Below are 23,123 nucleotides of genomic sequence, written 5' to 3'. Positions count from 1 at the left end.
AAGCTGGGCACTGTGATCACCAGTCAGGTAACAGCGCACATGAATGCCTTCCCTATCATTGCAGGGAATTTCAACCAGACCAGCTTGAAGAAGTTTCTGAACAACTACAACCAATATATCACCTGTGTAATCAGAGGAGCCAACACACTTGACCACTGTTATACCACCATCAAGAATGCTTACTGTTCTATCCGATGCATGCACTTTGGAAGTCTAATCACCTGGCTGTATTTCTACTCCTGGAATATAGGCAGAGAGTAAAAACCACAGCACCAGTGGAGAGGATCAAGAGGGTATGGTCAAGGGAGGCAGAGGAGCACTTACAGGTCTGCATTGAGTCAGTGGACTGGGCAATATTGAAGGACTCATATTTGAATCTGAATGGAATTGCCACACTTGTCACTGAATTCATTAAGATCTATGTGGATGAGTGTATGCTTTTGAGAACATACTGGACATAATCAAACCAAAAGCCACGGATGAACTTGCAGATTCAGTCTGCAGAGGGCTAGATCTGTGACATTCAAGGCCAGTGATCCAGAACTATACAAGAAGTACAGGTACAACCTACAGAAGGTTATTTCAAGAGCAACAAAACAATTCTGATGGAGTTTAGAGAAGGATTTGGATGCATGTCATCTCTGGCAGGGTTTACAGACCACTACTTCCTACAAGGTGAAACCTAACATCATGAATGGTTCTGATGTTTCATTCTCAGATGAGCTCAATGCCTTTTATGCACATTTGGAAAGGGAGAATAAAACTACACTTGTACAAATCTCATCATCATCTGCTGACCCTGTGATGTCTGTCTCAGAGGCCAAAGTCAGAACATCTTTCAAGAGAGTGAACCTTGCAAGGCATCAGGCCTGATGGTGTGCTTGGTCTCACATATACTGTGCTTTGTGAGTTGGTCATGGCCAGAATCTACTCCTGCCTAAGTAATTTGCCTATTGACATACTAGTTCTATAGTGGATGCAATCTCACTGGCTCTCCACTCAGCAGTGGATCACCTAGGCAACAACAATATCTACATCAGGCTGTTGTTTATTGATTACAGCTCAAAGTTCAAGACAATCATACCCTCAGTTCTAATCAAAAAGCTTCAAAACCTGGGCCTCTGTACCTCCCCCTGCATCTCGATAACTTCCTCAATGGGAGACCACTCTATGTGGATAAAAATAACATTTCCTCCTTGCTGACAATCAACTCTAGTGTACCTCAAAGAAGTGTACTGAGCCCACTGCCCTACGCTCTCTATACCCACAGCTGTGTGTCCAGGCACAGCTCAAACACCATCTATAAATTTACTGGTGATACAACTATTGTTGGCAGAATTCCAGACAGTGATGAGGAGGCATACTGCAGCAAAGATAGATTGGCTGGATGAGTGTTGTCCCAACAAAAATCTTGGGCTCATTGACAGTGAGACCAAGAAATTGATTGTTGACTTCAGGAAGAGAAAGTTGAGGGAACTGTCCTCTTCGAGGGATCAGCAGTAAAATGGTGAGCAGTTTCAAATTCCTGGTTGTCAACATCGCTGAAGATCTATCCTCTGTCCAGTATATTGATGCAATTTCAAAAAAGGCACGAGAGCAGCTATATTTCATGAAGAGTTTGACGAGACTTGGCATATCACCAAACACTCTTGCAAATTTCTACAGGTGTACCGTGGAGAACATTCTAACTAGTATGGAGGGGCCACTTTAACTGAATTCCTTCAGAATTTTTTGTCTCTGCAACCAACAGCAATCTATAAGTTCGAAGTTGAATGAATAAAGTTGTTAGACACTATAACCATAGTGTGTTTTTAGGTGGCATGCTGCAAAACTTATTTGTGAATGGAACTTGACAAAGAGTATCTTCAGGTTTACTCCTAACAGGGCTTGTACCTAAACTAATGTGCACAATTGATACGGACATAGAAATGGCGCCAGAAAATTGGGAAAATGCCATTCAGCACAGGGAGCACATGTACGTGCATATCCTCAGAATAAGACAAGCAAGGGAATGGAGGAATTGTCGTCATTAAGCAACAGGTCATGTCCGGTTAATGGCAATTTAAGTGGGAAAATCTGTTATTACTGTCAAGCAACTATTTAGCTCAATCATATTTATTCCAGAACAGTCGGATGTTTTCACTATTAAAGAGCAGTCACATAGCAGTCACTGCAAGTGCTGATATGGCACAGAGTGCATGTAAAGCAGCAATCCCAGCTGTACGGACATTAAATCTATTGAAGAGGAGCAGATCGGAAATCTGCGCATCATTCACAACATTTATGCCAGAAAAAGCAGTCAAAAGGGAAAACGCAAAAAAGTGATTGAAGATCACTATGCCACTGAATTTCAGAGCTGGTCATGGGAAGAAATGTCTATAGTAAAAGATTTATACAGGAGATTCCGGTTTATTGAGCCCATTGGTTAATCACAGCAGTTGTTTATTTGGGACAACCCTTAAAGAACAAAAACCAAATTAAGGAAATAGCTGGGATTCCTTTCATATATTTGGGACACTATGCCATTTAATTGGGACAGGTGACTGTTGCCAAGCAGTTTCTAACTAGCATCAGTCACATGCACTTGTGTGAGCATTAGACATTACACCGTGCTTAGAGCAATTAGTTTTAAAATAGCATCAGTTGTATGTGTTTGTGTTCAAAAAGCAGTGATTTGTGTCACTGATAGTTGTTGAGAAATAAGCAGTAAGACAATCTGGAACTGTATTGCTCACCCCAGTTTCAAACATTCCGGCTTGGAGATGTCTGAAACGGCTGGGAGTAAAAATGAAACAGTTTTACTGTTTCAATAAGTTAGCAATTACAAAAAATTCAAAGGTATCGAGATTCATTTTGAATGTTACAATGAAAATGAAGATTTGGAAGATGTAATCATCTAGAGTATTGTATGAAGTCAATCCATTATTTGCACTAGGTGTCTGCGCTGATTTTGTTCATTTATAGTCAGTCATAAGAACACAGCAGATGAATTGTTCTGTCGATAACTATTAGGAACTAATATACAGTTTTATAGTACTGTAGACATATTGGTAGTGTTCTAATTTGTTCTGTATTTCACTTAAATGCATAAATTGTTACTCAGTTAAATAGTAGTTTGTCTTTTTTATAACTTTTAACTAGTATTTCCCTGAAGCTTTGGCTAATTGGAGCTGCTGCTTAATTGGGCCAAAATGTACTGATCCTGACGTGTCCCAATTGATTGGATATATATATATATAGTAGGCCTCTGTTGGTCAGGGTCTACCATGAATGATGCATCCTGGTTGTCTAAATACGCAAGCCAGGGCAGTACAATACATAGATAGGTAGCTACTGTAGATATTGAATTCATTGGACTAAAATTCTGTGAACAAGTGGATGACGGGATTGACATCAAATCTTTAGTCATCCTGCAGTACACTAAATAAAAGTATGCTCAATCCCTCTGGCAATGTCTTATGGACACCAGCATCCAGATGCATGACAGACCTCTTGGACTCAACAAAGTGTGAGTCTGATGCTTTGCAGATCTTGAACTTGCATTCACACAATATGGGATGAGGAAGACACAATTCTTATGGCAACAGTAAGCAGGAAAACAAAGGCAGGTACAGCAAAGCAAGACAAAATGAAGTAAAGGAAACAGCTGACAACAGACCAGTGGACAGAGGCATATCATTCTTGCCCTTCTGCATTTACTCGAAAAACTTAATTCTGTAAAGAAGTTTGAACAATTGAAGAATGTACTGCCTTCTCCACTGGAAAGGTTCTACTGGTTGTTGATGCCCAAAGCGGGTCAAACAAGAATTAGGCCTGTGAAATTGAGGAACAACTGGAAAGGGCATTAGAGGTCAATGGATAGACTGTCGGGGTATGCAGTCATTCTTCACACAGTGGGTAACAAAGGAAGCAATCTGAGAACATAGATTGTCAAGAAGCTTTCACATAAGATAAAAGTAGTAGAGCCTCAAATAAGTTTTCCATTGTGTCATTTGCACTGGAATTACTGTGTCTCCTCATAGCACTGGAACCCATGACTGTCAATCTGAAAACAGCACTGAAACAGAAACAGAGCACTGAGGTCAAAAGTCAATCCATTGTTGTTGATTTCACTGGCAACAGAAGGCCATTGAATGCAATAAGGCAAACAAAGCAATATGGGTCAAATATTTGTGTTAAACAACCCAGTACCTTATAGTACAGTAATATTCTTCAGAATGTCATTGCGGATTGATAAACAAGACAGAGAGGCAATCATAATGGACTTCCCACTAATTTCAATCTATTGAGAAGGCCAAAGTGACTTAGCAGTGTTGTAACATAGCCAGATCTGATTGGAGAAAGAAGACAGTGGTACCTCCCAGACAAAGACATATAACTGGGAAAGGATCCAGCGAGACAGTTACTATTTGTGATCACTCTACAGATCTAATGGACAAAACTTTAAAAGAAACTGCTGAAGAAGGTAACAACAAAAGCATCAGCAGCAAGATTGATGAGAATTTTAGAAATATAAAAAGAGACAATGTTAGAAACACAGACAGCATCGCGGAAAAACAAACAGTCAACATTTCAGGCTCGGGGCCCTTCTTCATAACTGGGAGAGAAAGAAAGGTTCAGTTTTCATCTGTAGAGAATGTGGGGGAAAGCATACAACTTTGATGGAATGAAACCAAATGATTAATCTTGCAGTTAAAAACCAGACACACTTCTTTGGGTCATGTATTGATAGCAGTGAAGACGTGGAACAAGGAATGAACAAGAAATGTTCATTCTTTGCTGTCAGACTATACTGGGCAGTAATGGCCAGATCTGATACAGACAGAAAGAAAGGACAAGTTATCTGAAATTGGAGAATTCAATATTAAATGCAAAAAACTGCACCTTTACCATATTCTGCATTGGACAGAGTGCAAAGGAGATACACTAGGATATTTCCCGGTTTGGTGAACTTTAATTATGGGGAAAGATTGGACGGGCTCAGCTTGGTTTCCCCAAGGTAAAGGAAGCTGAAGGGTGTCCTGATAGAAGTATGAGAGGCAGAGATAAGGTAGATAATCAGAATTTTTTTTCTGTTGTAGGGATATCAAAAAAACAAGAGGGCATAGATGAAGGAAGGAAGGAAATAATTTTGAAGGAGATAATAGAGGAAAGTTTCTTATGCAGTGAGTGTTTGATGTCGGGAACACAATGCTAGATGAGGTGCTGGAGTCAGATAATATTGCTATGTTTTAAAAAGCATTTAGACAGACAATAATAGATAAGACTGAGAAGGGTACAGTCCCAATGCAGGCAAATGGAATGAGTTCAGATGGGCAAAAGGAGAGTACAAACATGGTAGGCTGGTGGGTCCATTCCTGTGCTGTGCTACTTTATAAACTGTTGCTTCCCAAACCTGCACAGGGTTTCACTGTAACAGTGCAGAGGACCACAGACATAGGGATCAGGGTGGGATGGAGAAATTAAACCATTGGCAACACGAATGACAGAACCACCCCTGTGGCCAGAATGCAGGTGCTCCAAAAAACAGTCAAAAATCTGTATATGTTTTCTCCAGTGTAGAAGAAACTACATTTAGCGCACTAAATTGCAAGTGCAAGTGGTTCACTGCTTCACTTGGATAGATGGTCTGTCTCCCAACATGGTATGATGGGGCGTGATGTAAGGACAAGCTTTGCATTTCCTATGATTGCATGGGATTGGGTCATAGGATAAGGAGTGGTTCACGAGAACAGATGAACACAGAAGGGAGCTGGAAAATGACCAATCCATTCAGGTGCTGAAAGGGGAGGGAAGCGGAGGCAACTATATGTCTGCTGGTGGAATCCTGTGCAGTTAGTGGGAATCATGAAAGATAAACCATTGAATATGGGGTCTAGCGGTGTAGAAGATGAGGAACAGGGGATTTCTGTTCTTGGTCTGTCCAAGAGGAGAGCAGCTGAGAGCAAAGTCCTAATGAAAGGTCTCGGCCTGAAATATCAACTGTTTATTCCCCTCCATAGATGCTGCTTGACCTGCTGAATTCCTCCAGCATTAGCTGAGAGCAACATTGTGGAAAATAGATGAGATATAGTCAAGAGCTCTGTATGCTATGGTGGAGGAGAAGGCACAGTTCAGGAAGAATTTCAGGAATTAACCTGATTTAATTCAGCAAGTCTTTGATTCTGAAGGAGAAAATCAGTGGAAGTAACAATAAAAAATATACACTCAGTGGCCACTGTACTAAATAAAGTGGTCACTGAGTGTATGTTTGTGGTCTTCTGCTGTTGTAACCCACCCCCTTCAGAGTTTAATGTGTAGCGCATTAGAAATACTCTTCTGCACACCACTGTTGTAACACCAGGTTATTTGAGCTACTGTCACCTTCCTGTCAGCTTGAACCAATCTGGCCATTCTCCTCTGACCTCTCTCATTAACGAGGTAACTTTGCTCACAGAACTGCCACTCACTGGATTTTCTTTTGTTTTTCACACCATACTCTGTAAACTCTAGAGACTGTTATGCATGAAAATCCCAGGAGATTAGCAGCTTCTGAGATACTCAGACCACCCCATCTGGTACCAACTATCATTCCATGGTCAAAGTCAGTTAGATTACATTTCTTCCCCATTCTGATGTTTGGTCTGAACAACAACTGCACCTCTTGACCATGTCTGCATGCTTTTATACTTTGAGATGCTGCCACATGATTGACTGATTAGATATTTGCCTTAATGAGCAGGTGTACAGGTGTACCTAATAAAGTGGCCACTGAATACAGAAACTCATGAATCCAAAACCACACTATATGCAACCCAAGTGCAAGAAGAGATGAGACGGTCAGAGAGCCAGAAGATCTAAGTGTGGATGGAAGGCAGCAAGGGAGATGAATGATGTGCACTTTCAACACTAGTTCATGTTAGGCTTCGAGACATCTGTGATGCCTTTGATGGAGGGTTTGAGGATACCTATGTTTCCCCTTTATAGAACAATATCCTTTTGACAAAGATAATGAAATTCAGGCTAAACTTGGACAAAGATAATATTCAAAAAAGGATGGAAATAAGAATGCTTGATAAACAGTACTAATGAAGGGTCTCAGCATGAAACGGCAACTGTTTATTTCCTTCCACAGTTACTGCCTGACCTGCTGAGTTCCCCCAACATACTGTGTGTGTTACTCAACTCAGAGAGATCCTTGGAATGAAGACCATTGCTGGGCTACAGTTCCTGGGTCTGTACGTCTCTCTGGTTCCTCATATGTAGGTTATACAAAGAACCAAGAGATTACAGGAGCAGCAAAATTCAATTAAGATTGTTTCAGCAATTTGATGAGATGGATTAAGTGCTATAATATGAATGGTTGAACCATTTTGTTTGATTTGCAACCAACGGTAGTATCTTTTCATTTTTACCAGTCTCCTGGATATTTCTGGCTTGAATGAATTTTGGCAATGTATATAATTAATGCAGTGATACATATATAATGGAATGTAGAAATCCAACAGGGCTTCTGATGCTTTTTGGGACTTATCTAGTGTCACTATTTGAGCTTTGACAAATGCTGATTTAGTTGATCTTGGTAAGGGTTGTTCAGGCCATGTGCACTTCAGTAGGCTTGAAGAAAATAAATAAATTTGGTAAAGGATGAAACACAGCCTCCTCCATAAGATATACGTACTATAAGCAGAACTCCAGACTAATTGCTTATGTCATCAGTACTCTGATGTCATAGTCAGGCTGAAGCTTTGGAAAATGAATGAATTCTGCTCATGTTATTGCTGGCTTTGTTCAGTAAGGGTGTCCTTAAAAAAACAATGATATTTTATGTCTGATGCTGAAGGCTCAATGATGTAAGATTCGTAATGGCCACATTTTTCAGCCAGACCTAGTTCCCTGTCATATAAAGTAATTTAAAATGTTATTGTTTCCAAGGCAAAAGTAATGAATTTCAGGATCAACAGAATATAATTCCTATCATTGAATATCAGCATGGAAACTGCTACAGAGAACATAAAACACAGTGCAGGTTCTTCGCCCTACAGTGTTCACTATAATGCCAATCCAACTAATCTCAACTACCTACACATGGTCTATATCTCTCCATTCTCCAACTCTTCATGTGTCTGTCTAAGTGCCTTTTAAATGTTATTTATTTATTTACAATAACAATTTAGCCTTCGGGCCCTTTGGGCTATGCCACCCCAGCAACCCAATTAACCCTAACCTAATCACAGGACAATTTACAATGACCAATTAACCCACCCAGTACAGCTGTAGCTGTGTTCCAGGCATTTACCACTTTCTGTATGAAAAGAACTTGCCATATAAATCTTGTTTAAATTTTCCTCCTTTCATCTTAAACTCGTGCCTTTTGGTACTTGACACATCTGGGAAATAACTGTTTAAAGCACAGTTGATAACCATGAGAAACTACCTCACAAGTACTTGGATTATGCCATCAGACTGTTCTGAATACAAAGAGCATATTACCTTGTTTGATGATGCCAAAACCCACGTCACCTACAAATTAAACTTATGTTAGTTTATACTTTGCTTTGCAGGCATAACATTTATAACCTACATTTTGGAAATTAATGGACTTTACCCTTATACATTCTGTAGTATTGCTATGTTAGGGCATCTAATTATTATTTTGACAGTATTCCTTCTTTCAATATTTGATTAGAAAGGCTGGCTCTGTTATGGGAGTCAAACTGTACACAGTGGAGGCTGTGGTAGAACAAAAGACCTTCAGAATATCCTGGCAATTCTGGACAATGTTTCTCACCCTCTGTATGTCACCTTGGCTGAACAGAGGAGCACTTTTAGTAATAGACTCAGACAACTGCACTGCTCCAAAGAGCGCTATATGAGGTTATTCTTACCCTCGGCCATTAGGCTCTACAATGAGTCAACCTAAAGTTGGGGAAGTGATGACTCTGTCCTGTTAGACTGTTTGAGGAAACTTATTCTTATTATTTCTTACTTCTCTTCAAATATTTGTATAGTTATATATCTGTGCACTTGTAATGCTACTGTGACACTGTAATTTCCTTTGGAATCAATAAAATATCTATCTATCTTTACCGCATTTCCACATTTTAACCCTTTAAAGTAAACACTACCATAATGAATGTAGAATATAATAGCTAATTAAACAAATAATTTAGTGAGTATAATAAAGCAAAAGGTTATAGCAGATCTATGCTACACAACTATCATTGGGAGAAGAACATTATTTGTATTGTAGTGAGATTTTATATACTATCAACACAAGGCTTATAAATGATTTTCCCTCTTTTTCTTCGGCTCACTATTTCCAGGCATGACAGTTTAAGTTGTCTTCAGGAGCTGGAGGGATATGAATGAAAGCTCAGAGGTAAATGGAGCAACAGAACTGTTGAATATCACAGCTGGATGAGGTGCTGGGCTCCAGTGACCCTGCGGCCACTGTATGACAACTCTCTGTGTTTTCTTTGTGCCCTAACAAATGAATATTTTAGCAGCAAGCAGTATTGTGATGATAAGTGAAGAAAACCAATTCATCAAAGGTGACTTTTAATTAAGTTTAAACACCTTCTAGCCTGAAGATTCACACCCATTTCAGTCTCAGCTGCTCAATTGGTTCTGTGTGCCTTTTATAGCTGTGCAGGTAATATTAATGGTGAAAAAAAAATTCTTTTTTTTAACTAGTACCAATAAGTTTTGTTGTCCAACCGATAACAACCTGTTATTGTGTATTCTTCACAAGTTTATATTTAATTTCTAATCTTCCTTTCTTTTCAAGTACTTCCTATGGCCTTACACTTATCAAGATTGGCAATGTGTAAATTGAATGGTTATTCTGAATACCACAATAGAAAAAGTTCTAACAGTTTGGATACTGCATTTCCATGGTGTCTCAATGACACATGCACTCCACCCAGTCACCTCATCTTCATATCTGGGTTTCCCTACACAGCAGCCAAAACGGATGCAGCAAAAATGTGCGTATCCTCAGAGTGATAAATAGTATCTCCACGAGTTCCGCAGATTGGGTGATGTCATATCCTCATCTGTATGAAAAGTGTTGGAAGTGCTCAGAGAAGCAGGTCCTGAGTAGGAGACGGAGGGGAAATTGGCTGCGGCTCAGTAGTTCTCTGCCAGCTGGCTACAGAGAACCATTGGTGGAGTCTGAGAAAGGATTCATGCTCGAAAGACCTTCCTGTCAGTAGACTCAGGGACAGAAAACAGGGCAACATAAAGCTAGCAAATTACTTTCAGAAACATCACAGACAACCATATAACGTGTTTGTAGGAGTTTTCTCTATCTGTACTATAAGAGATTTTAACTCATTTATTTTAAGTGGGATTACATTCTTGGAAAATAAAATAAGCACATAATTTAGAGTTAAATCATAAGTCAAGTCTGCACATGCCAATGCTATCAACAATGATTCCTAACATACTCTTAAAAGTAAAGGGCAAAATAAAGTTGTCATGGACAACATTTAAAACTAGTTTTATGCAATAGTTGTCTGCTGTTAATGCTTTACAATATTCATAAAAATGTTTTGCTTGATTGTGTTAACCATGTGAATGAAATATTTTTTACAGTCTCAGGATGAAGTTGAAAGAACCAAAACTCTGAGAGGAGAAAATGGTATTCTTAGTAAGTACTTGTGATAGCTCCTGTTTATTGTTAAAACAACTTGCCTGCATGGCTTGGACAGATGCTCAAAACCTCCTGTCCTTTGGTGGGTCTTATTAGCTTTTATGGGTCACAGTCCACATTTAAGTGGATAAGGCTGAACAATAAGTCATGGTATACAGTATGTTTACAAGCATTGGAACATATGGTGAAACAACCTACACAGTCCAAGGATGTGCTGGGGCAGCCCACAAGTGTTGCCATGTTTCTGGAACCACTATCGCACGTCCACAAATCACTAACCCTAACCTGCATGTCTTTGAAATGTGGGAAGAAACTGGAAAACTTGGAGGAAACGCATTTGGAGAACGTACAAGCTCCTTATAGACAGCGGCTGGAACTGAATCCTGATAGCTAGATTATGCTACCGCCACACTACTGTGCAACCGATTATCAGAGCCTGGCACATGCTGAGATTAAACACACCCCCACAACAGGTGTAACAGCTCTTATCCCGGTTAATCCCCATGTCACTGGGAATCACACGTCCTATCCATGTCCTAGTATGAGGGCATGGTCGAAGCCGATATCAGAGCAATTCGCTCACTGTACTGATTGCCTTCAGTGTCTGACGAATTCATGAACGGGCTTACTGTTGATATCAACGAGTAATATCACAGGCACTAAGCAGAATCATTGCCAATGTTTGCCATGAATGCATGAGGAAATTAGATTAGATTATGAAGACACGTAGTCCTCTTTCATTGTCATTTAGTAATGCATGCATTAAGAAATGATACAATATCTCCTCCGGTGTGATATCACAAAACATAGGACAGACCAGGACTGAAAAGACTGACAAAACCACATAATTATAACATATAGTTACAACAGTGCAACAATACCATAACTTGATGAAGAAGTTCATGAGCACAGTAAAGTTCAAAGTCTCTCAAATGTCCCACATCTCACGCAGACAGGAGAAGGAAGAAAAACTCTCCCTGCCATGCCGACCACAATCCGACTCTGAGTCATCCGAAAACTTCGAGCTCTGATCAGTGTTCCAACACCGAGTACTGAGCACCATCTCTGTCTGAACGATTCGACCTCCTTCTTGGTCGCCAAAAGCAGGCAAGGCCGGGGATTTTGAGGCCTACCCTCTGAAAGATTCCCGACCACGCAGTAACGACAGCAGCGAACGAGCGTTTCAGAAGTTTCTCCAGATGTTCCTCTGTGCTTTCACGTCTGTTCTCCATCAAATCAGAATTGTCCACGGCCCCCATTTAACAGATACGATATCATTTTTCACCGGAGGGCTGCGCACGCGCAGGCACGCTGCCATCTTCTCCTCTCGCAATATATAAGATGACAGCTGTAATTGATTTGGACTACATTAAAACAAAACAAAAGCAACAATAGAAGGACAAATGTGAAAATGAGAAATAGTGTTTGTGGGTGTATGAGGGAGCAAGATAGCACCTGGAAACCTAAAACGATAGTGCATGAAGTGATGTAAAGGGTTTGCTGACTTGGTACTCTAGCTACTTCCCTCAGAGAGGCACAACTTTGCTCCCTGTGTACTGAGGTTAAGCACTTTGCTTGAGGTAGCAGTGACTCAACTCCTATAGCCTCAAGTTTCCTTTCTCCAAAGATGCTCAGCAAGGTACAACATAGAAACATGCTCTTTCTTCAGTGTAGATTAAAATACACAATACACAAATTAAAATACTACAGAAGCTGCAATAGAGAATAAGCTAGGAGATTCTGGAAATACTCGGCAAATCTAGCAGCATCCGTGGAATGAAAAACAAAATTAACTGTTTAGGTCAGTTACCATTCATCAGAAGACATTTCCTTTTGTATTTCTCCAAATTTCTCCTTACTGCAATATAAACCAGAACACAAAAATAAATCATGATTTAGTTGACATACAATAACCTTTAAGCCAGAAATTCAAAGAAATCTGTCCTGTATGCAAATTTTTTTGAATCTAAGTAAAACACATTAATATACTTTTTACACTCCTTCAATTAATTACTATAGTTCACTGGAAACCTAAATGCGTGTTGGCACCAAATCTCTTGCTACTTATATAATTCTCACTTGTATTTTGGCCTTCATGACATGCACATGAGAGAATATGATAGAGGACCCTGATGAGATGATATCTGCCATGAGTCTGATCTCTCTACCTCACAAAGGATAAAAGAAGTATAGAGACTCCCTGCATTATGAAAATGTTTCATTTCTGAAGACTGTTCCTAAACTAAATTTTCCAAAAGTTGGAAACAAACATTTTCCCCAGTTTTATAATCTGTAGCCTCAATAGCACCTGGCAACTGATTTGCAAGGAGCGGACTGGGGAACGTCAGTGTGTGTGATAGGAGTTATTACCAGCAGGTGAACTGTGGCAGATGTTTGTCTGAATGCATCCTGGGTAGAGTGACAGGGGAGCTGATCACTGGGTTTAATAAAAGAAAGTATGTGCTAAAGAGTGGCGGCTTGGGCTTCATCATGTTTGATCTCATCTGAAGGAGAATATGGAGAAGGCATTTGCTTTTTCTGTGGGTGATTGCTGCGTTGTTTCCTGGTGAAGTAATTGGAGTACTAGACCTGAGAGCTGAGTCTGGAAGAATTTGTGGGGTTGGATTTTCGTAAATCAGGTTTTGCAGTAAGCAGGGGACCCCTGAACAACAAACGTGACAGGTTGACAGTTTTGTCATGCAGGGGAACATTAAGCAGACAGGTCCAATACAGCCTGATTTAGAAGAATGAGCAGTGATCTCACTGAAGTGTACAAGATTCTCACAGGGCTTGATGTGCTAGTTGCGGAGAGGTTTCTGGTGGCTGAAGGGTCTTGTACTAGAGTTATAGTCTCCAGGTACGTGGAGGATTAGATAAATAGCCAGTACAGTAGTGTAAAGGCTAGCATAACATTTTTTCAGTGCCAGTGGGAAAATTGATTGGGGTTCAATTATCCCCACTGTTTGTACAGAGTCTCTAATGTTACAGTTCTTCCTGCGACTGCTTGGGCTTCCTCCCACATTACAAAGATGTACGGGTTAGTGAGGGTTAGTACATTGTGGGCATTCTACGTTGGCTCCTGAAGCGTAATGACATAAGTGGGCTGGCCCCAGCACATCCTCTGACTGTGTCGGTCATCGACATGAATGATACATTTCACTATATGTTACGATGTTTTGAAACACGGTGACAAATAAAAACTAACCTAATCTTTATGTGGTCATCCATTCAGGACTGAAATTCAAAGAAATTGTTCACTCAGAATGTGATGAATCTTTTGAATTCTTGACCCAAGAGGGATTTGGAGATCATTAACAAAGCCTGCAGATGCAGGAAATCCAAAATAGAAACGGAAAATGCTGGAAGTATTCACCATTAGAAACAGTGCTAATATTTTGCCACCCTTCTTCAGAAATGGGAAGGAGGCAAAAGAAACTTATTAGTCTGCAGGGAGGGAGGAAGAGGAGAGGATACCTCTGAAAGGGTGAGACTGAGGCCACCGTGGAAATAACTTGTAAGCAAGGTATTCTGGTCAATGAGTGAATAGTAGCAGTTAGACAGTGAGAATAAAGATGTGATGCGCTGTAAGGTTTCACTGCTAATGTAATGGTTTCTGTGTAGCAGCAGTGTTTGGGTTATGACTAGAGATAATGGGCCCTTGGAATGTGGAGCTATCCAATGAGAGGGATATCGTTCTTTCTTATGGGGCTGGGAGCAGGGATTTTGTCGGTCTTTTGCTGGGGAGAGATGAGGAGAGAAGACGTGAATGGAGAGAGTTGGTCGACCACCGGACGGAGTGGACTTGGAGCGAGGGTCTGAAGGTCAGCGACGCTTGGAGGAGGTCGATGGTGGACGTCAGTGAGCCCCAACATTGCGCATTAGACTGTTTCATGAGAATGGGCCTTTTTCTTTTTTTTGTCTCTTTACTAACCATATAGTCAAATTAAGAATTATAAAGCTCAATTGATTAATCGCATACTGTTTGTTATTTCATGGTACTGATATGTAACAGAGGACACATCACGCAGCATCCACCCAAACAAGATTTCTAAAGTTTGTCTGGGCCGAGGGCTGTCTTCCCCAAGATTAAGCTGCTAGCCGAACTGAGAGTTACAATTGTGGGGGCTCGTCCGGGATTGATTGCATTGGATGCTGTGTGATTACCCTGAGCAATGAGCCAATGGGGTAGATATTCGTACTCCGGATGAATTGTTAATTTGCCTGTTAGGTATTGTTAAAGATGTGATTGTGGGCGGAGGTTTGATAAAATGGGGGACTCAGCTCTCGTTTTAATGCAGACCAGCACTGGTGTAGCAGTAGCTGGGGGCAGAGATTTCAAAGACAGGGTTCTATCATTTCTGAGGAGTGAGGGGAAGGAGTGGTCGGATTTGGAATGTCTAGTTAGTCCACGTCCCCCAGTGAAGAGTGAGAATTCTGAGTTAGTATCTGCCCTTAATTCTCTGGTAAATAAATGGAAAAATGCCCAGTTTCAAAGTCCCAGCTATGGTAGGCTCCGTCAATTTTCTGGAATAACGCCCACTCCTAAAGGGGAAGAGGAGTAAGAGACTTGGGAAGAGAAGACCTTTCAGTTGTTAGATGAGTGGCAGTGCTTTGATGACGTAAAGCGACAGAGATTGGTTGAGAGTTTGAGTGGGCGGGTTGCTGACATTGTGAAAGCTGTCAGGTCGCGGTATCCTGTAGCAACAGCTGTCAATTACATGCAAGCAATGCTTTTGGCCTGACAGGAAGCCCAATGGAGCTCATGGCGGGGTTTCAGAACATGCGTCACGAGAAGCTGTCTCTTTCTAATTTTCAGCTAGCGAGGCAGCTAAATTGCTTGCAGCGCAGAGGGGTCGTTCAGACAGCTGAGGTGAATCAGTTAAAAATGGACCAGATAGCCACGGGCGTCCAGTCCCAGGACCTGCAAGCTTGGGGTCTCCGACAGTCTCGTAAGATGTGCCTCCTTCCATGTTTTGTTGAGCTGATCAAAGAGGAATAGGAAGAGAAGAACGCATTGGAGGCACAGGAGGCCTCCGTCAGCAGGGTACAGTCCTCAGTATTGGTCCCCTTGCAACGAAGTGACCATGGATAGCCTAGCCCAGGGAGCGGTAGAGGAGGTTGTGGCAGAGTTGAGAACGGAAATATGTCGGCTGTTATCAGTGGGTGTGACCCCCCCCCAATACGACTGAGCTGATGAGAGGGGCGGATCCCCCAAGGAGATGAACAATGTGGAGGGCTGCTGGCAGCAGGTGTCACGCCAGAAGGAGAGTGAGCCCCCGGGTACCTAAGCAGAAGGAGTCATTGGGAAAACTTAGAGGAGACCCAGTGAGGGAATGGCCTGGTGTCTGTGGAGGAACACATTCCCAGCAATGTACCGAGGAACCCCTGAAAGTGAAAGGCCCTACTTCTGAAGGTTTAGTGGGACCATGCTCCAGTGTGTTGCTACGGATAGAGGGTATTTATGCTAAAGCCATACTCGAAACCAGGTCACAGGTCACGTCGTTGTACCGTTTCTTTTACAACTGGTATCTGAAGCATTTACCCTTGACCCCATTCAGGGCACTAGAGATCTGGGGGCTTAGTGCTAGTGATTATCCATACGACGGTTATTTATCAGTGAAGTTGGAGTTCTCGGAGGCCGATGTGGGAGTGTCTGAGGTCCTTAATACATTAGTGCTGGTTTGTCAGGATCCTGTTGAGAAGGGTGGCATTTCAGTTCTGGTGGGGACTAACACCCCTCTGTTGAGGAGGCTCAATGGGGCCTGCAAGGAGAAGGCTGGTGAGAGCTTCTGGGAACAATTGTCTGCGCATCCGGCGTTTCAAGCTGCTTTTGAGGAAGTGCGTGGGCTGGATACCGAATTTACACGAGGGCCTGTGTGGTTCAGCCAATCAAAGCCAATGGTGGTACGGCCTGGGGAAGTAGAGGCAGTGATGGGGACCCCCAATTTCTCAGAGCGCCTGAGGTGAGGTCCTGTTAGTGGACGCTCGAGAAGACCACGAGGGTGAGATGGGATTTCCTGCTGGGGTACTGGTGAGGCCCGAATTGCAGAAGCCCTCGGTGGTACAGGCAAGCAGGACGGCAATGGTTTTCAGGAACACTACGAAGAGGGAGGTCACCTTCAAGCGAGGGATGCCCCCGGTGCATCTGCTCCAAGTAAAGGTAATGTCTGGTGTCCCTGTGAGACAAGCCGGGGAGAAACTATTGCAGAAAGGGGGAAAGTTGACTGCTGAGTCATTCAACTTTGGGGACTCCCCGGTGCCGCCAGGTTGGAAAAGGAGACTGGTAGAGAATATGTTGAAGCTGGAAGGTATCTTTTCCACTGACGAGTTTGATGTGGGTTGTTCCAAGAGCACTCGTCACACTATCCGGGTGACTGAGGACAACTTGTTTAGAGAGCAGTCGCGGCGACTGGTCCCTGCAGAGGTGAAGGACTTTCGGCAGCATTTGTGTAAGTTGAAGGAAGCTGGGATCATCACCGAGTCCCGAAATCCCTATGCATCCCCAATAGTAGTGGCCCGAAAGAAGAATGGGAAGGTATGAATGTGTGTGGACTATAGGACTCTGAATAAGCTCACCCGACCAGTACACGGTCCTGAGGATTGAAGATGCGCTAGCCTGTCTGAGTGGTGCAAAGTGCTTCAGTGTGCGGAACTTGAGGAGTGGATATTACCAGATCCCTATGAGTGAAGCTGACAAAGAGAAGACAGCATTTATATGTCCCCTGGGATTTTTCCAGTTCGAAAGGATGCCCTAGGGCATATCGGGAGCCCCTGCAAACTTCCAGCAGGTCATGGAGAAGATGGTGGGGGATATGAACTTGCTTGAAGTATTGGTATATCTGGATATCCTCATAATATTTGGATCCACCTTGGAAGAACATGAAGCAAGGCTGCTGAAGGTGCTGGGCCGCTTGAAAGCTAAAGGGTTAAAACTTTCCCTGGATAAGTGCCAGTTCTGCCAAACGTCTGTTAGCCATGTTGGGCACATGGTCTCACGGGATGGAGTAGTTACAGATCCGGCTACGATAGAGGCGGTGACCACTTGGCCAAGACCCCAGACAGTGAGCGCTCTGCGTTCATTCCTCAGGTTCTGTGGTTACTATCGGAGGTTCGTCAAAGGCTACGCGAAAGTGAATCATCCTTTGAATGAGCTTCTGTGCAGTTACCCTCCCTTGGGGAAGAAAGAGGGGGGAGAAAAGGACAGGAGGGTGGAGAGTATCTTAGCCTGTTGGAGCCCTTTGGACTGAGGTGGGATGCAAAATGTGAGGAGGTCCTTCAGTCACTGAAGGAGCTGCTGACCCAGGCGCCAGTGCCGGCTTTTGCGAACCCCCGATTGACGTATGTTCTGCACACAGATGCCAGCCGAGAGGGCTTAGGGGGTGACCTGTATCAGGATCAGGGCTCCGGGTTGAGGCCCGCTGTGTTTTTCAGCTGGAGTCTGTTGCCCTCCGAGAAAAACTATGCCACGCACAAGTTGAAATTTCTGGTGTTGAAATGGGCAGTGGTGAATGAGCTGAGTGACTACCTCTACGGCGGCAAGTTTGAGGTGAGAATGGACAACAACCCCCTAACGTATATCCTGGCCTCAGTGAAACTCAGTGAAACAGGCCATTGGTGATTGGTGGCGTTGTCTGCCTATGATTTCAGCCTGAAATACCAGCCAGGGAGCCAGAACACTGATACAGATGATTTGTCCCAACGGGCACATGAGGGAATAGACAGGGATGAGGAGTGGGAGAGCATTCCTGCTCAGGGGTGAAGGCCCTGTGTCAGTTTGCCATCACCGTGAAGGCAGAGGGAAAGGAGGGGCAGGAGTGAGCGGTGGATCAATTGGCGGCTTCTAATGATGCCATTCCCCAGGTTTACTGTAACCTGACTGCTCTGAAGACAAATTAGCTGCCAGACTTGGGTTCTGGGGAAGTGGCAGTTGCTCAGCGAGATGACCCGGGCATCAGTATCATTTGGTCAGTGGTCAAAAAGGGAGACATGGCTCAGGCAGAAAAGACAAAACACGCAGCGATGACTCCATTACTGAGAGAATGACCTCAGTTGGAGTTGTGGAACCAGATCCTATACCAGGTCACATCTCCCCCGAACCGACCTCAGCTTTGCCAGCTGGTTCTGCTGGAGAAGTATCGGAATATTGCGTTAAAGTCACTTTATGATGATTCTGGACATTTGGGGATTGAAAGGGCCTATGGATTGCTCAGAGACCAGTTTCACCATCCCCAAATGAAGTCTGAGATCAAAGAGTACTGCAAGCTGTGCATTTGATGCATACGGCGGAAGACACTGCCTATGCATGCAGCTCCCTTGTCCCACTTGCGGAGTGCAGGACCTGGTGTGTATGGATTTCCTGTCAATAGAACCCGATGCCAGCAACACGGTGAAAGTCTTAGTCATCACGGATCACTACACCAGATATGTGCAGGCTTTTCCTACCCAGGACCAGAGGGTGTCCACGGTGGCCAAAGTGTTGTGGGAGAAATATTTTATTTATCATGGCCTCCCCGGGCAGATACATAGTGATCAGGGATGAGATTTCAAGAGCAGACTCATCAATGCGTTACTGAGCATGCTTGGAGTTGAGATGTCATGGACCACACCGTATCATCTGTAGGGTGATTCCCCAGCCCAAGAGGTTTAATTGGACCTTGCTAGACATGCTCGGGACTTTAGAGATCAGCAAGAAGAGCGGGTGGAGTCAACATATTGGACATCTGGTTCACAGTTACAACTATACCAGAAATGAAGCTACTTGGTACTCACCACACTATCTGATGTTTGGGCGCGAGGTGAGGTTGCCCATTGACCTTTGTTTTGGGACTGACGAGGGCAACTTATCACTGAAAACTTATCTGAAGTATGAGTCTGACATGAGAAGAGAGCTGAAAAGGGCTTATGAATTAGCTGGGGTCGTGGCTGCCAAGCAGAATCAAGGAAATAAGAGGAGGTACAATCAAAAGGTGAGGTTCTTCCAACTCATGCCGGGAGACCGAGTCCTCATAAGGAATTTGGGGCTACCTGGAAAGTATAAGATGGCTGACCGCTGGGCAGCTACGCCCTATGTGGTGGAGAGTCAGATGCCAAACCTATCAGTTTTCCGGAAGAAACCAGAGGATGGGGGTGGGCCTGTCAAGATTCTCCATCAGAACCACCTGCTGCCCCGGGACAAGACATGCAGGTAGACCCAGAGCCCGACTTGGAGCCTACACCTGGTAAGAGGACTCTGTGGAAATGCAGGGAAATGCAGGGCAATGCAGGGCCAACAGCAGGAGAGGTTAGGTCAGCCCCCACCCCTGACAGGGATACTGATTTGGAGGATGAGGACCTGGATGCGTGATATATGCTGCCTTTTGTTAACTCCCCATTGAGGAAGAGACTTCCAGCTCTTCTCCGGCAGAGTCAGATGAAGTGGGAGAGGCTATCTGTGGACAGCCTGGGTTGCAGCGGGACCCTGCAAGGGATGAAGTGGGGCTTGGCCACGGGACCGAAGGGTCTGAGTTGCAGGTGGACATGAGTGATAGGTCGGGGGAGGCCTCGCCAGGTAGACCGGAAGTATCCCCAATAGTGTCTGAACCTGAAGAGTTAGGTGAGGAGGTACGGAGGTCGCAGAATTAGGAGACCAAGGGATAGGCACCAGGGGAACACAGTGTGACCCCTACCATATTGGGGAGCTATGTCACTGCCTTTACACCTGGATTGGACTTCGTGTTTTGCAGGAAGGGTTGGCGAATTATTTCAACGTCATGAGGACATGACTAAATTTGGTGGGGGGAAGAGTGTAACACACTGTAAGGTTTCACTACTAATGTAATAGCTTCTCTGTAATGTTCCACTGCTAAGGTAATGGTTTCTCTGTAGCAGCAGTGTTTGGGTTATGACTAGAGATTACAGGGCTTTGGAATGTGTGCTATCCAACGAGAGGGATGTTGCTCTTCGGATCTGGGAGCAGGGGCTTCATGGTCTTTTGCCGGGGAGAGATGAGGAGAGAAGAAGTGAATGGAGAGATCTGGTAGACCACTGGACGGAGTGGACTTGGAGCGAGGGTCTGAAGGTCGGCAACGCTTGGAGGAGGTCGATAGTGGATGAATGGCCTTATCAGTGAGTTCCAACATTGCGCATTCGATTGTTTCATGAGCATGGGCCCTTTTTTTGTTTCTTTACTAACCATATGTTCAAATTAAGAATTATAAAGCTCAATTGTTTAATCGCATATTGTGTCCTGTTTGTTATTTCATGGTACTGATTTGTAACAGGGTACACATTGCGCAGCATCCACCCAAACAAGATTTCTTAAGTTTGGCTGGGCCGAGGGCTGTCTACCCCTAGATTAAGCCGCTAGCTCTACCGAGCGTTATATAGACAAAAATAATGGAGGAGTTGTGGAGTGCAAAGAAGGAAGATTTGCCCTGCAACCTGGCTGGGCATGTCCTCCTCTCCCAGATTAAAGATTAAAGTCTGTCACGAGCCTTGTGGCCCATCAGGCCGGTGCTTATGTGGTTTCCATGGTGTGAAGCGACTGAGTAGGAGACTCCCCCCCCACCCGGATAGGACGTCAGTCTAGCGTGAGGTTAACTCTCAGCATTTTTGCCGGTACCCATTCTCAGTTGGGTAGACTGGAGCATTGTGCGGTTAAGTGCCTTGCTCAAGGACACACACGCTGCCTTGGCTGAGCTCAAATCCACGACCTTCAGATCGCTAGTCCAACGCCCTATCCACTTGGCCTCGCCCCACACTCCTCTCCCAGATGGGAAGGAAGAAAGAAGGAAGAAAACAAACAGGCTGTGTGAATAACACAGATGGTCAACTAATGCAGACAGAGAAATTAAGTAATCTGAAATTATAGAATTCAATGTGCTGTTAGACCTCATTGTAACCACACAGCAAGCCACATACCAGTGAGAGTGCGATGGAAAATTAAAGGCACAGGCAGCTGAAACTCAGGGTGAGCTCTTTGGGATAATTATAAGTGTTCTGCAAAATATCACCCAGTCTGCCTTGGATTTCTCTAGAGCATGCCATATTATGAGTGCTGGAAAGGAAGAAGTGCAAGCGAACTGCTGTATCTCCCGAGACACTCTTGGGTCCCGAGCCGATGGGAAGAGAAGAGATGAAAGTATAAGTGTTGTATAACCTTCGGTTGTAAAGGAACAGAACAACATGGAAGCAGGGGCAGGCCATCTGGCCCTTCAAGCTTGCCCCTCCATTTAACATAGTCGTTGATGACCTTAGCCTCTCTGCCTTCTCCATTGAATTCGATCCATCAAATATTTATGAGGTACCAAGCCATGGAAGGGCAGAATGGAAGAGTGGACCAGGGAGTCACAAAGGGAACAGCCCACGTGAAATGCTAAAAGAGGAAGAGAGGGAGATTATGTGTCTGGTAGTGGGACCTCGGCACTCTGAAGGCTCAGTTGCAGAAAATTATCATTATAAAGCTGTTTTCGATGGTGAGGGAATCAACGTAGAGGGAAGTCATGCTATGATCTTTGACTAGTGGAGTGGTTATGAAGGGCCAAGTGACCTACTACTTATGGTCTTATCTTCCACATGCATTGACTGATTGCAGTGGATCACACATTTAGATTTTTTTGTTCTACTGAGAATCCAAGAATCCCGTCAAACATCTTTGAACATAGAACACAGAACAGGACAGGAACAGGCCTTTCCGGCCATGATACTGTGCCAAACTAACTAGACAAACAATTAAATTCCTAAATAAACTAATCCCTTCTGCCTTCACAATATCCCTGTATACTCATGTGTCTATCTAAGAGCCTCTTAAATGCCTCTATCATATTAGCCTTCTCTACCACTTCTAGTAGGCATTGCAGGCATGCAGCACTCTCTGTGAAAAAAATGCTCTGTACATCTCCATAGGACCATAAGATTCGGCCCATCAAATCTGCTCCACCATTCCATCTCCGTCAAGCATAGCCCCTCTCACCCGAATTGCCTACTTTTTGGATGAATGGAATGCATTTTTGGTAAATAAGACACTATGCTAATCATACCACCAATATTGTGTGAGAACCCAATATTGTGTTGAACTTTGAACCCAGTGTTTCTTCTTTGGTCGAGGTCCCAGCACACTACCGATGACATTACACTTGAATTGTACAGGGGATTACAGATCATCAACATCATCATTAACAACATTTTTTGTTACCAACTATAAATCCTTATTACTAGTTGCAACAGTTGCAGGAAACAACTACTGGAGAAGTGCTTATTAGGCATTAATGTATTTATAACTTGATCAAAACTGACCACATAAGAAAATGCTGGAATGGCTATCATTATATTTTATCTTCTTTGATCTGTTTATAAGGTTAGTAGTCAGCAACCATAAATTGCTTTGAAAGTGTTACTGCAATTGCTATAGTAGTCTCATAAATTTTACTCTCAAAAAGGTACGTACTTCTATGAGAGCCTATTTCAGACATGTGAGCCATATTTCTTGCCCAACTCAATTGGTTGAGTG

This window comes from Mobula hypostoma, chromosome 2, assembly GCF_963921235.1.
Source record: "Mobula hypostoma chromosome 2, sMobHyp1.1, whole genome shotgun sequence".
In the NCBI taxonomy this organism is placed as follows: Eukaryota; Metazoa; Chordata; class Chondrichthyes; order Myliobatiformes; family Myliobatidae; genus Mobula; species Mobula hypostoma.
This window is presented reverse-complemented; position numbering follows the sequence as displayed.